General features: G+C 31.5%; 1 long non-coding RNA gene across 1 annotated transcript; it reads right to left on the bottom strand.

Moving 5' to 3' along the window:
- Nucleotides 1-3,821: 3,821 nt before the first annotated feature.
- LOC145284977 (uncharacterized) lies at nucleotides 3,822-14,925 on the bottom strand. Its single transcript, XR_013868914.1, has 2 exons — nucleotides 14,831-14,925; nucleotides 3,822-5,498 (listed from the first exon to the last, which is right to left on the bottom strand). It is a non-coding gene; the product is annotated as an uncharacterized LOC145284977 (long non-coding RNA).
- Nucleotides 14,926-15,259: the final 334 nt, after the last annotated feature.

The following is a 15,259-nucleotide window of genomic DNA, read 5'->3' as shown; positions in this document are numbered from 1 at the left end:
TTATTCAACTTTTTCTTTTGGTAACCCAGTTCTTGTTTTCTAATCTGCAACTGGATGTTAGGACTAACCTGTCAAAAGTTGTGCATCAGGCAATGTGGTGCATTGACATGGCTGATTAAAGATTGGGGCAGGAGAAAGTGAGTGATACATCCTCAAAACTCGCCGAGTGGTAAAACCCAAGGGAATAAGAAGGGGTCGCCCAAGAAGGACTTAGGTCAAGACAAGCTCTCTTATCAAGAAAGATCTCCTGTTACTAGCTCCACAATGGGCTGGGGAAATGAGTTGTGGGTATAGAGCGGAGACTTTTAAGTACTAGGAGATGGTTTCAAGAATGTTCAAGTTGACTTGTTGTCCCTTTATTGGGTGTATGTCTGCACAAAATATCATGTGCATGTGTGCTTCTGTGACAGTGAAGCAGGTTGTACTGGAATCATCCCCCCCTGAGCGTGAGCAGTCTATAACTATGATGTTTTTGTAGATAGAATTTAAGTAGGGGTTAAGTCTTTAGATAGTAAATTGTTTGCAGGCATTGCTCAGCAAGCAATCACAATAGGTTGTGAGTGCAAGCGACTGAACCAAATCAAACTATAGGGAAGGGAAAAATGATTTAAAGACTTTAAACTACCAAATAAAGGATTCTGTTGAGCCGTGTTTTGCCCAGTAGTTTGGGTTGTGTAAAGAGATGAAATTGAATTATGAAGAGATTAATTGAAACCTTTAATAGCCACAAATCACACAAGCTATAAGTGTTATAGAAGTGTTACGGGTTAAGCTGATCTGTGTGACAAGTCTTGGGACCATGACAAGGAAGTTATTGCATGAAAAAAGAATCTGAAGGTACATCGTGAGTGAAAGGTGAGCGACGTTGACTAATCAACACAGGAAAAGAGCACCAACATGCCATCCTGATATCCGGAAAAGAAAAAATATCCAGACATAAAAAGAAAATCAATTGTAACACTGATCATTAAATGAGAAAAGACATTTCTCTTTGTTTTCCTTGAGAACTGGCAAACAGACAATATCCAAAATTTTGCCAAGAAATAATTAACTGTATTTTAAGTGGAAATCAGTCCAATTATTGAAAAATTTTAAGAAACTAAAAAAGATTATCTTGGGGTTTGCATGTAGTGGCTGAAATTAGTGAACTTTCTTGATTTTGGACAAGAAATCCTAGAACAATTAAAGATATTTATAAACTGCTTATGAATTGTGTTGTGCCTGAATATTAACTTGTTGTACTCTTAGTATAATCTGCATACCATTTTTATGGACATTTTCTTTTTCAATGGAAAAGAACCAAACACATAAGTAAATTCCAGGAGGTAAACCCTATTTTTTGATTATGTACTAACGTTAATGGGAGATTATAGTCATATTTTTATAGGGTGAAAAAAAGGTAGAAGTGTATGTGATGTTTACACTTGAGTAGAACCTTGGTATAGTTGGTACCGAAAGATTCAGCCTCAAGACCAAGATATTTGCTATAACATTACAAGGTTCTAATTACCCTGGCAATTAGGTGTACTTAGTGTTAGCAATGACATGAAACCTGAATGAGTAATTGTTTTTACTTGCTAAAAAGACATGTTGACTAAATGAATAATGGTTGATAATCATTATTATTCAGTGGAATTTGGTAAAACAAATATAAAGAAAAAATATTGCTTTCAAGTTTGAAAGAACCATTAAATTGAACAAGAGATTGATAGTTCGAGCAGGAGGAATGGAGTTTTATGAATCAGGTATTTTATCAATAAAAAGAGAGATTGTTTAAAATTATTATCAAAGTAAAAAATATAAAAAAATCCTATTTTGAAAAATTTAGATACAAAGTATGTTAGTTGGTCTGTTAAAATTATAGACCTCCTGATAAAAACTGCTCGAAACAATATAAGACCAATCTATTGAAAGAGAAAGCAAAAAAAAGGGAATAAATAAAACTAAACTTGTGTAACCCTTTTGATGTTTACCAATTGACTAGTTTGTAACATAGCGTTTTCCAATTAATATTTTCCTTTTCTTTTGAATGTACAACTCTGTTTTAATAAAGTGTTGCTGCACAGCTAACATAATTTTTAATCCAACTATTTTTTACAGAAAACGAACTTGTGCGTGTTATTTCTTTTCTCTTCTGACACAATTATAACTTTCTTACCAACGCGAGAGAAACTTCTCATAATGACTAAATAATAAGAAAACCATGTTTTGTACAATTATAAAGAAAGACTGGCTTATGATACCACATCCACTTAATTGGTCTGCATACACTAGATGACTGATCACGTTTTTTATGAACTCTTACTTCTTACGGTTTTTGGTATCTTGTGACACTTGTAAACAAAATCAAAGTTTGGGGTCATATCAGTAATCCTAACGTAAATAGAACAGAAGATATAAAAAAAATTCCTAGACTAGATAATATAACAAAATTAGAATTATTTCTAGGTCTAGCAAATTATAATCTGTATAGTTCAAACCTGCATGAAATGAAAGGTAAAAAAATGATACTAAACAAAAAATGCAAAGAAGCATTTCAAAAAAATACAAAAAGTGTTTATTATCAGACATACAATTGGCACATTATGATCCGAAAACATTTTACTCTGGTATGAACACTGGCCTTGATTTTTCCTTTAGCTCAAGTATTTGAATAACAATCCAGTCCATCAGAAAATATACTTGTAAATTCATTTTTTAAAAACTTTTATAAATTTTTCTGATAGCTTAGATTTCTCTATTTCTGATACATTTATATTTCTATAAAATGTATTTATCAGTTTCTCCCATAAATTAAACTATCATACTGTTGATACCAAATAGGGTTGAATTTCTTCAGTACATGACACATTTTTGCCTTGAACGTTTTATCAGCGAATGACATATTTGAGTAAAATTCCCGTTTATATTTTAACCTTTTATTTTACTTTTTAGTGTTTTGGAGCTTTGGTTGTCAGAATTTTCCTGTTACTTCATTAATTAGGGATATGTCACTTCCTGTATCAAGAAGGCAGTTTACCGTTCAGCCATTTATATTTCTATATATTTTTCCAAGTTTTCAGATGTTTCTAAACCTAAGTGTATTTTTCCTTTTAGGTTTCTGGTCCTCTTCCTTCTTCACATTTATCACATATTTTATATTTTGCAGTATTTATTTTCAAGTGAATTAGTGGTTTAATCTCTGCACTTATGCAACATTTTTCTCTTCTCTTAAACTGAAGACTTTTTCATCAGGCTTTGATCTTGGGAAGACATTAATCCTCTCCTGTGCTTATTTTTACGAAGCGTTCAAGTTGTATCCATTAGGCATTCAAGTTCTCTTCATCCAATATTTTTTTACATATACTTATCTCTTAGATGTAAGACAACCACACACTGTAACGCAATAGTTTTTATCATGCATGTGTTCGTCTGTTTTGCAAAAACAAATGACAACTTTATGAGAATATAGTTTCTTATTAACACCTTCATATTGAATATCTTTAAAAACGAAGAGCCATAAACTTCACAAGGATATCAATTTATGCATCATAGGTTTGAATGTTTTAAAACATAATGTACTCATATAATAAGTGATAATATACTTTACAAGAAAATAATTTTGTTTAAATTATGAGATCTATGAAATATATTGGATTTCTTTGAAAAAGACACATCACTTAACATGTATATGTTTTATTTCTTTCTATTTTTTCATTTTTCTTATCATTTTGTTTAAGCCAGGGATGGGGCACCCTACCAGATGCCAAACATATACCTGCTATTTTAGACACTCCAACCGAGAGATCTTTTTAAGATTCTAGCCGTCCCTTTAAGTGCAATTGTTTGAATCTCCTTTGCACTTGGTTTACCTGGTATATTTGTAAGATAGTTTGTAAAATTCTTTTTCATAAGTCCGGTTGCTCCTATAATTACTGGAATGATAGAGATCCAGTATGTTTTCGCACATGTCGCAACATACTGTGCTTCTGTGTAAAGGTAGATCCACATAATTGACAAGAATATGGTTTCTCTCCAGTATGTCTTCGCATATGTTGCAACATATTGTGTTTCATTGTAAAGGAAACGCCACATATTTCACAAGAATATGGTTTCTCTCCAGTATGTGTTCGCATATGTAGAAACATAGTGTGTTTCTTTGTAAAATAAGAGCCACATACTTCACAAGAATATGGTTTCTCTCCAGTATGCGTTCGCATATGAAGCAACATGCTGTTATTCTGTGTAAAAGATGAGCCACATATTCCACAGGAATATGGTTTTTCCCCTCTGTGTGCTCGCATATGAAGCAACATACTGTTTTTGTGTGCAAATGATGAGCCACATATTTCACAGAAATATGGTTTTTCTCCTGTGTGCGTTCGCATATGAACCAACATATTTTGCTTTTGTGTAAAAGAAGAGCCACATACTTCACAAGAATATGGTTTCTCTCCAGTATGCGTTCGCATATGTTGCAACATACCATGCTTCATTGTAAAAGAAGAGCCACAAATTTCACAAGAATATGGTTTCTCTCCAGTATGTGTTCGCATATGTTGCAACATACCATGTTTCATTGCAAAACTAGAGCCACATATTTCACAAGAATATGGTTTCTCTCCTGTATGCATTCGCATATGAAGCAGCATACTTTGTTTTCTTGTAAAATTAGAACCACACACTTCGCAATATGACTTCTTTACAGTATCAGTTTTAGGGTTCATTTTTGAAAATGAAACATTTAAGATTTTTAATAATTTTTTCTATATATTGTATCTTGTTTAGCTGTTTTACAAGAAACAGAATGAATTAATATTCACATTTCTTTTCAATTAGTGATAAATTTTAAATGGCATATATTAGTGAAGAAAAAATCATGACCAACACTATTTCTCATGTTTCAATGAAAGCAATGCATTTTTTTAGCTCAAATTCGATCTTTGCATTTGAAATTGGGTAGGACTGATCTTCTACCAATGTAACTCACTATTAATTCTATGGAATCATATTAATGCAAATTGACAAAAATGGAATATAAATGATATATTCCATGGATTTTTAACATCTTATCTAGATGATATTTAACCTTTAGTAAATAACATGATGTTGAGAGATACTTAGAATACTGGTAAATATTGACAATTTCTAAATATTTTAATGGATGATTCTACAAAACAGACAATTTTTATAACCCATAATTAAGCTATAATTTTAGTTTGAGGAATTACCAGTATGTGTGTCTTCTAGTATTTTGTTTTCCTGTATTTTTTTATTTATGCACCTATAAGTGCATTAGAAATATAAGCATAAGTATTCTAACCAGTGTTCTACTAAATAACACTAAGAACAGAGGAAATAATTATACAATTGGCAATAAAATGTATTTTCCAACATATAAAATGTGACTAGATAGTGGAAAAAATCGTATATGTCACAAGAGTATGGCTTTTCTCGTTTCAGGCTTTTAAATTTAGGCAACATGCATTTGTTTTTCCTTGTATTGGTTGAGGTACATTCTGAAAAATAAAAAATAATAAAACTGTTTATTTTATACATTCTTGCAAATTTATAGACAATATTATTTTGAAATGGATAGATAAGATAGGCTTCAGCATATCAATCTAAACGACTTAATAAATTACTATGATTAGTACAATTTTATAAGGAAGTCCTCAAATTGATAGAGTAAATTCAAATTATAATGAGGATATTTGTTTGAATACTTATTCATTAATGAGTAGAATTAATCCTTTTTCTACAGAAATACTGAACAATACAAAATTAGTTAGTTTTTTAGTTTTATGGTTTTAAAAAGAAACTCTTCCAGCTATTTGAGAAGCATCAATACTTTATAATCTTCCAAAATATTATAATACAATTTTGTTTGCCACATTGTTTAACAAGTGTATTTTCAATGCATGCAATGAATTTCAAATTATTTCCATTACTCTTGGCTCAGAAAAGTAATGTATAAATATTTGAAAATACTAAAATATTTGATAATATATTTTAATCACCAAAATTATTAGTTTATATGTTATAAATATATTAGAATCACCAAAATTACTGGTTGATATGTTATCAATCGTAACTAAAATAAAACCATTAATACTTTTTACAAGTGTTAAAAATTTCAATTATTTAATACATTTAACTGTACCAAATAAGGTTATTCCTTTGAAAATTATTTTCAAGTACACATTTGAAAAAACAAAAAAAGATATCCAAAATTTTAGCGTCCAAAGATGTGACAGTAGTTTGTTAAGCCTCCGCGTTCAATTTTTTGTTTTCATTATAAATCCCTCTAGAGACTAATATAAATTTCAGTCTATTGGAAAATTTAAATAAGCATTTTACATCCATTTGATGGATGATAAGGTTATATTATGATGCGATTTGCAATAAAATTCTGATTGTGGTTAATTTGTAGTCAATGAAAACATAGAAAAATATTCTATACTGTAATCTGAGAGTATCCTTTAGCAAAAAATCTTGCGTTGTACTTTTCAATGCCTGATGCTGTAGTTTCTTTTGTAAAGACTCATCAAGAAGAAATGACATGTTTATCCTTTGGAAAGGACATTACCAGATAGATATTCTTTTTTGTTAAAGCATCCATTTTGCTTTCCACTGCTATTTTTCATTGCTGACAGTATTCAGAACTGCTTTGTGAAAGCTTTTTAGCATATTATACATTGTATCGCAATAGTCAATTGGATAATCTTCCAAATTGTTGGCCACAAAAAATCAGGTCGTCTTCTACTTCATTTTTGGTAACGTTTTGATGAATTTTTGACTTTAACATCAGCATCATCACTGTCATCATTATTAATACTCTTGTCCTCATCAATGGTGACTTCACTGTCATCATTTATGAATTTGAGGAAATATTAATTCATGCTTTTCATATGATAGATTTCCATCTTGGAAATTAAATGTGCCTATGAATTTTACACATCAGATTCTTTTTATTTTATTTTTGTCTGGAAAAATATTAACTAAGCATGGCTGTTTTTGTCATACCCAAGGAATATACTTCGACCAGTTTTGATATTTAATTTGCTTTACTTATTTATAAATGCAAAGCAATGTGAACCGAATACATGCATTCCAACGTTCTGCTTTTATAGCGGCTGGGAATTATCCATTTGCATAATCACGTGAGAGTAGACACGATTCTATGAGAATTGCATGTGGTCAATGCTAATAAAAGCCCATGGATGCCATTTTGGAATTCACTCTTCCGCTCAGGCTGAACCACAACAGACGTATCTGAGGTAAGCTCTCTATTTCCCCTCATTTTGGTGTTTGCTGAAAAAAAGGAAAATTCAGCATGAAGAACAACTAGAGCAGATTAGTGATGGACATAAGCCACCACAATGGTGAGAATTTTCTGTCATCAACTGTGGCCTTTCTAGATTTGCAATATGGCGGCCACTGTGTCGGACAGATGCGACCACCATTATCTGACAGTTGGAGAATATTTTCCTTGAGTGAGGCCCGCTGATATGAATACTGATTGACAATGACACTGCTTTGACCAGTAAAGAGTTTGGATAATTTTCAAAACATTAGGACATACATGTGTGGTTTTGATGTACCCACCCACTGAGTGGAAACAGGATTGTAGAACGAAGTCATAGAACCATTAAGATCATTGCAGCCAAAAAGAATTGTTCAATATTGCAAGCAGTCAACTGGCACATCACCCCAAAGTATGACGTTTCACCTTCCACCACACCAGCTGAAGTGCTACATTGATATCATGCTTGAATCAAAGTTGTTGAAGCTAACCCAGTCGAAACCAGAAGTGACTGGAGAGAAGTATGAAAGAGAAGACGTCTTGTTTGGATTAAAAATCTGCATGGCAGATGCACAACAAAATATGACATGGTCATGTTACTGAAGTGATTAGCTCACAGTGTGAAAGTCGATGGAGAGCCTCGGCACGTTAAAAACCTTCAACCAGTAATACGGACGTACTTACTTAAGTGGTGAAAGTGAATCTGTGGATAGGGAACAGCTAATCTATTTGGATTCAGATGTGGTTGATAGTGATTCCAACACTAGTAACTTCCCAACTGATGAGGTGTCTCTTGAAAGCTGACTTGCAGAGGAGAGTATGCATGAAAGTGAAGCCTGCATCATTCCACATTGAACAAAAGACAGATACTACCTCCCTGTCCTGTCTGTGATCATGAGATCAGTGGATAATGTAGGGAAAATCCTAGCTTACCTGACTAGCGGGGTTGTCGTTTTCATTTGCTTAAGGAACAAAAAAAGCTAAAATTTGTATTTGATGATCACACGTGAGTAACAAATTTTATGCAAATTAGTTTATGCAAGACGCATAAAAGAAAAGGAAAAAGGAACAACCAGTAAGTTGAAAAACAGCATATTATGTGAACAGATGTGTGTATTATCAAGATTATTGAAGCGGACTTAAAAGATTGATGGCAGGACAGAACACAACTTTAAAACTTCACTAAAATCAATTTTCAAACTAGAACAAAATAATATAAAAGAAATAGAAATGGTGTCAGAATCAGAGCATCATTTAAAAAAAGGTTGTCCTTCCTTGTCCCCACACAAAGGACGATCAAAATAAAATGTTGTTTTTTATGTGAGCGATTTTAAGTTTATCCAAAATCATTCGCTAGAAAAGCATTTCTTGTCACTTGACTGTGAACAGAACAGATACTATACTTTATTCTTATTGGAATTCCTAGAATTATAACTTCAAATTCACCACAACTAATAATAAAAAATTAGGAGTGGAAATTTTCTATCAACATATAACAAAGGAGAACTACAGAACAATGAGTTGAGGGAGAGCAGTAAAATACAAGAATAGTGACTTTGGATATATGGACGATTTATGGTGAGAGAACTTATAGTTTGTTTTGTGTTAAATATTACAATTTCAAGAAATTTTATCTGCTTTCATTTCATTACATCACTAAGAGAGAATGCTAATCTTACAGAAGAATTGGTGAATAAAATGAAGTATTCATGACAAAAAGTGAATAGATGGCATTTTCTGAAGACAGTGGAAGAAACAAGTAGATTGTTTGACATTAACAAAGACGAAGCATTCCTTCATTTTAGTGGAAAATAAAACGAAAAGCAGGATGTTGGTTGCAAATATCAGAATCTTAGTTAATACCCTAGTTGGATTGACATCACTTTATAATTTATACATAGAAATACAAATTCTAAAACTTCCATCAAATTGAATTAATAAAATATTTATATGTCTTAACTTTAAAATAAATCACATTTATTCTTGTAAATACAAATTGCAAATTGTTTTAAAAAAGAAAATTAAATTAAAATGAAAACAGACAATTGGAATTACTACCCCTTTTCAGTTTACTTTTTTATTTCTGGCTATTGTTATGAGGTTTCTCTTTATGGTAATGCCTATTAATAAACCGAATTCATCTTCAAAAATCTAAAATAAGTTATTATTGCCACTAATAAGCACATTTAAAAGCTTAATTAAATAACTGAAAAAAGTAGAAAAAACAGAGAATGTAACAGTGGTTTCTAAGTAAAAAGAAAACCCTTAGCAGGTGTAGCCTTGCGCTTTGTAAGGGAATAAGTGACAACAGCAGTAACAGGTTAACTGTCATTTTCAAGTAAACAAATTTTCCTTAGGTGTGTAGCCGGGTGCGCTTCACAAGAGAAAAAAATGACAATAATAGAAACAAGTTAAAAGTGATTTTCATGTGAATGAAAAATCATTATGCAGAGGATAGTGTGGGAGTTGAAACTCCCAGGCTAACTCGATTGTCGCCCTTTACCGGAGAGCGACCTAGCTACGTCACTTCCTGTTTCTCATATTTCTCCCTCTTTCACACTGGACCCTCAAGCAGTCAAGATGTAATCAAGAGTCGCTGTGGTGGGGGGCATCGGCCATCCAACCAGCTCCTGACTATCAGCTTCTCACCAATCGCAAGTAACAAACTCTTATTTCTCAATGAAATCTTATTCTTTCTCTCACTTCTTAATATTTCTCATGTATATTTATGTAAATAAATTGCATTCCTTAGCTGATTTATACCGGTATGTTTTTGTCATCTTTATGCGACCTTTTGCTTTTTCAATCATTCTACCATTCAATACATTCACCATACACATGGGGGCGGGATCGTCTATCAGGCAAGCAGGCGATCCTGCCCCCATCAACAATAGTCATGTACTTTGCAAAGGAATACAGTTATAATAGCAGGAACAAATTAACAAGGGATAAATAGGCACATGCAAAATGGCTGTGGCTTATGTGAACTATGGTTATAAAAAGTAGTTTTTTAATAGTTTTCATTTTAATTTTGATTATGTTTGAAAGATTAAGTTAATATCTAAAAGGGAAAAATATTTGTACATGCATAAAAAATGTTAAATTAGAAATATTATCATGATGGCTTAAAAACAAAAATTTAAATAAATTAATTGTAAAAAGTCTGTCAACAATTAAATATTAGTTTTCTGGAACTATTTATAAAATAATTAGTAAATTAAAATCTTAAGATACTGAATAAAAGATGCAGCTACTTTTTATTAATATCAAAAGAATCAGAATATTAAATAATATAAGTCGAATTTAAAAAAAATGAAAGCGTTAAAAAATGAAAGGAAAAAAACGTTGTCACTTTTAAGCAAAGTTAAAAGGAGATTTGTTTTTTTCCTGAAAAAGTCCTCGCTTTTAAATGAAAAACTGGAAATGCTACTCGGTTTTAAAGGAGGAGGAGGAGGAGGAGGAGGAGGAGGAGTCACTTTTAAGTGAGGGCTAGCTATGTACTTAGCCGTTTAGTGGGGGCTAGCTGTGTCTAGCCGAGTATCATGGGCTAGCTGTGTCTAGCCAGGTCAAGTGGGCTAGTAGAGAGACTAGCAGGGTATTAAGTTTATGAGGTGATCTTTAAGAATAATGAGGGGGTGTAGTTTGATGTAATTTGCATATCAATGAGGCTACACACTGGAATGAGGTAATATAAGGCTGGCAGTCAAGATGGCGTGAGTTGAGTTTGGGAGAACTGGACTGAACGGCTAAGACCTGAGAATGTTCAAATGCTGACAAGAATCTTTTTTTTTAAGTAGAAGTTTTTTAATAGTTTCCATTTAAATGTTGATTGTGTTTTAAAGATAAAAGATCAAGTTAATCTCTAAAAGGGAAAACATATTTGTATATGCAAAAAATGTTTAAAAAATACAGGTAAATAAATTTGAATAAATGAATTGTACAAAATCTCTCAAAAATTAAATATTAGTTTTCTGGAACTATTTATAAAATAATTACTAAATTAAAATCTTCAGATACTGAATAACAGATGGAGCTACTTTTTATTAAAAATTGCATAATTATCCCAAAATTGAGAGTTTAGTAAAAAAAAATTTCATTGGTAAATTAGTAAATAAACAATATATCAATATGAAAACCAGTATGAAAGGAAAGTAATGCAATAATTCTTTTCATTTTTAACTTTAAGTGTTATAATAGTTTATAGAAATTGAAAATTTTGTAAATTATAAAATGTCCATTAATTTAAATACCCCTATTTTTGCAACAAAAAGAAATACTTATTTACTAAGAATATTTGAATGTACATAGTTAATATTTTATTTTTCTCCAAAAAGATTTATATTTAAGTTGGTAGTAGTTTTAAATTCAGTAATACTTTTAAAAAAATTAATAATTATCGATGATGTCTGTTTATCAAAGTTTATTCCTATAAATTAAAATAAAACTTTTGTAATATGTTGTCTAAAACTTTTAATTTTTTCACCATGAACTGCCAACTGCGTCAATTTTATTAATTCTCTGAAAATAAAATTTGAATGACATTGACTGGGACGCCAACCTTGTCTGTTTATTGCAGTACTGTCCATCCATTTTTTTCCTCCAAATAATCGTTAGTAGAAATTATACCATTTTAAAAATTATTTTTTGTAATGGCCCAGAATCCCAATATTTGAAATTTCTTTTCAAAATGTTATATCATAAAAAATATCACATTTGTAACCACATGGGAAATATCATAATACAGCTTTTTACACTTTCCTTTAAAATGTTATGAAAATAGCATGAAACATTTTTTGGCAATTATATTACTTTTGCAGAAGTATTGAATAAACGGTACTCATGCACTTATTGATCCGTGCTGAAATAATAACATTATTATTTAAAAAGCCATTCTTAACATGGAAATGGGGAGGGTGTTTTGTACCTATTCTGTACTTTACCCTTACAATTGAATAAAAAAAACATATCAAAACTTTAATTAAACGGGGAAATACGATTTAAAAAATACCACGGATCAATAAGTGCCTTAGTCTCGAATAAACAATGCTTAATTCAATGACCTTCCAGTGATATCGATTTTTATTAACACGGCATTAGGGTTTTATTTCTTTACATATAAGAAATATTTTAAAACCAAATTTAAATTATTAACATTTACGATGTATTAGTTTCATAAAAAAGAAAAATAAATCTGATTTTTTAGTACTTAAAGAGATAATTTTAGTAAAATGTTTTGCTTACTATACTGCAAATTAATTTAATTGATTTTCTGAATTTTGGTTAATTTTTAAGTGACAAAAGGAGTAAATTTTTATTTACACTTTGGAGATAAACCATTCATTTCGCACACACCTACAAATAATCCCGGGGAGGGAGCAATAGTACACTTGACAAGAAAATAAGTTAACAATAGAAGAAATATGGCAATGGTAGAATTCTTTTCAAGTTTCTCCTTCCAAACTAATGTCTGCTTGCCCCGATGATTTGCTATAAACAAGCTGTTAACACAAGCCTTAGATACTTCTATAGAGGATAAATACGTTTTTGACTCTGGCATCTGAAGAGAAATAATCAAACAGTTAGGCACGTGTACATACCTCGCTTTCTTCAATCTTTATACTCCATAGTAAAAAATAACCAGAACTATGGATTGTTAGCTTGGAGTAAAATCCGAACAAGACGTTCTCTTTTATTTACATTGGAAGAAAAAAAAAGTACAAAGGGAGATAATCCCTACATAATTTTCTTGAACAAGAGCAGATAACTCTTTTAGACTGTCGGACATTGATATTTTTACAACATCAAAATGAGACAACAAAGTACCAAGTACACATATATACACAATACATTTATTTACAAACAATGGAAAATATAACAGAACATATGTGTGTGTGTACACATGTGGTGTGTACACATATGATCAGGCATAGTTCTGGATTGCTCATTAAAGTTGTTGAAGAAATTAACTGAATTGTTCATTACTGTTGTTGGAGAAATTAAGTTATCTTACCTCGAATATATACCCATGCGTACAGGCAGAAATTTTTTCTTTGTGATACACTGATGCATCTTTTGGAGCGATAATCATATTGAGGTGAAAAGCAAAGGAAAGAAAAGAAAAGGGGAGAGAGGGAAAGAGGTAAAAAGGGAAATTAGTAACGCCCTCTGTCTACAGAAGACGTGGTCAAATGGGGCGATAATTTTTCTATTATTTCCCTTATACAATTTGTGTCTGTGTGTTTGCACCATACACAAACCTGTTATAGTAGTTGCAATAGTTCACTACTTCTGATTGTTTATTTATGTTCACTATCGATGTCAATATCGTCAGCTCTATTTCTGCAGCATACTTTATATAAAAAAGATGCACTTATGTTATTATGTGCTATTTTTATATAGTATTTTCAAGTTAAATTCAAGTTGCACAATATCTTTTTTTATTATTAAATTGTTAGGTGAAACTAGAGAATAGTTACAAAACATCCTTCCTTCCCTATGTTAAGAATGGTTTTATTAATATCATTTCAGCATGGTAACATAAGTACATAAGTAAAAAAAAAAAATACTGACATTTCCTTACCATTTAGAAAAATTTATGTGTGTGTGAGTGCGATGTTTCAAGTAGCATGAACAGAGTAGGGTGTATATTTACTGAATCACTCCCTTCAACGTCTCTAATCGTTTTATTTTATTTTATTTTTTGGTACTCATGCAATGCACTTATTGATCTGTGTTGAAATAATAACGTTATTATTTAAAAAACCATTCTTAACATGGGGAGGGGAGGGTGTTTTGTACCTATTCTATAATTTAACCTTACAATTGAATAAAAAGCTGTCAGCTAAACTTCAGCCTCTGTCCCATCGTCGAAACGTTGCATCCCTCTGCCTGTTCTACAAGTACTTTAATGGAGAATGCTCTGATGAACTGCAAGCACTTGTGCCACCACGACGTAAATACCCCAACAAACCCGACAAGCAGCTAAATCCCACCCCTTCACAGTAGAGATCCCTAGATGCAAGAGAGCCTTTTACTCCAGTAGTTTCTTCCCTAAAACAGCTAGACTTTGGAATTCCCTTCCGGGTCCCTGCTTCCCCGACTGCACTGACATGCAGAAGTTCAAGTGCAACGTGAACCGACATCTTGCTGCCCAACTTCCTACACAGTAGCCCCCTACAACAAAGTGGCAATGTGCATTGTTTGGGGTGAAAATGTAATTAAAAAAAAACAAAACAAAACAAAAACATATAAAACTGTAATTAAACTTGGAAATATGATTAAAAAAATAGCGCGGATTAGTAAGTGCATTAGCAACATTTTTTTAATGAACGCCAAACAGTAAAAAAAAAAAAAACCCTAAAAAACAACAACAACTACAACAAAAAACAATTGAAGTAAATTCTGTAAAAATCACCATTGTTTGTTTATACGCAAACTTGAAACGTTACCTCAATTTTATATAAAAACTAAAGGTAAAGATTATGGTTTGGACGCGATCCTGTAGTAAAAGAACCGAAACAGGAATGAAATTCAAGTAATACTTACTTTTTGTTTAACATTAACAATCAGTTTTCAACAACAACAACAACAACAACAAGGTGTCAATTAAGATAAGCCATGTTTGACGGGTGGCAGTCGACATTTAAAATGGTGACCGGAAACGCAAGTTCGCAGAAAATAAAAAAAATATTTTCATTCATTGTGATTTCAAATTTTGTTTTTATTTTTACGTAAAAAAATAATGAGTTTATTGTTAAAAATTATTATTTAATTTTTAACAATAAAAAAATGTAAAAATTCAACAACTTTTAATCAAAAAATTGTTGGTTGAAGCTTTACCACCCTAGTGTGCTGACAAAGGCTTTTTGGGCGGAGTTGTTGGCAGCAAAATAAAACGATTATTTTCATTTTTTTTTTAATTGCATGTTTTTAAAATAAGAAAACAAACAAACAAACAAAAATGTTCGTTTGATT

The sequence above is a fragment of the Euprymna scolopes genome, chromosome 9 (assembly GCF_053919585.1).
Source record: "Euprymna scolopes isolate OS-2025 chromosome 9, ASM5391958v1, whole genome shotgun sequence".
NCBI lineage: Eukaryota > Metazoa > Mollusca > Cephalopoda > Sepiida > Sepiolidae > Euprymna > Euprymna scolopes.
Note: the sequence above shows the minus strand (reverse complement) of the source record. Positions and strands in the feature narration are given on the sequence as shown.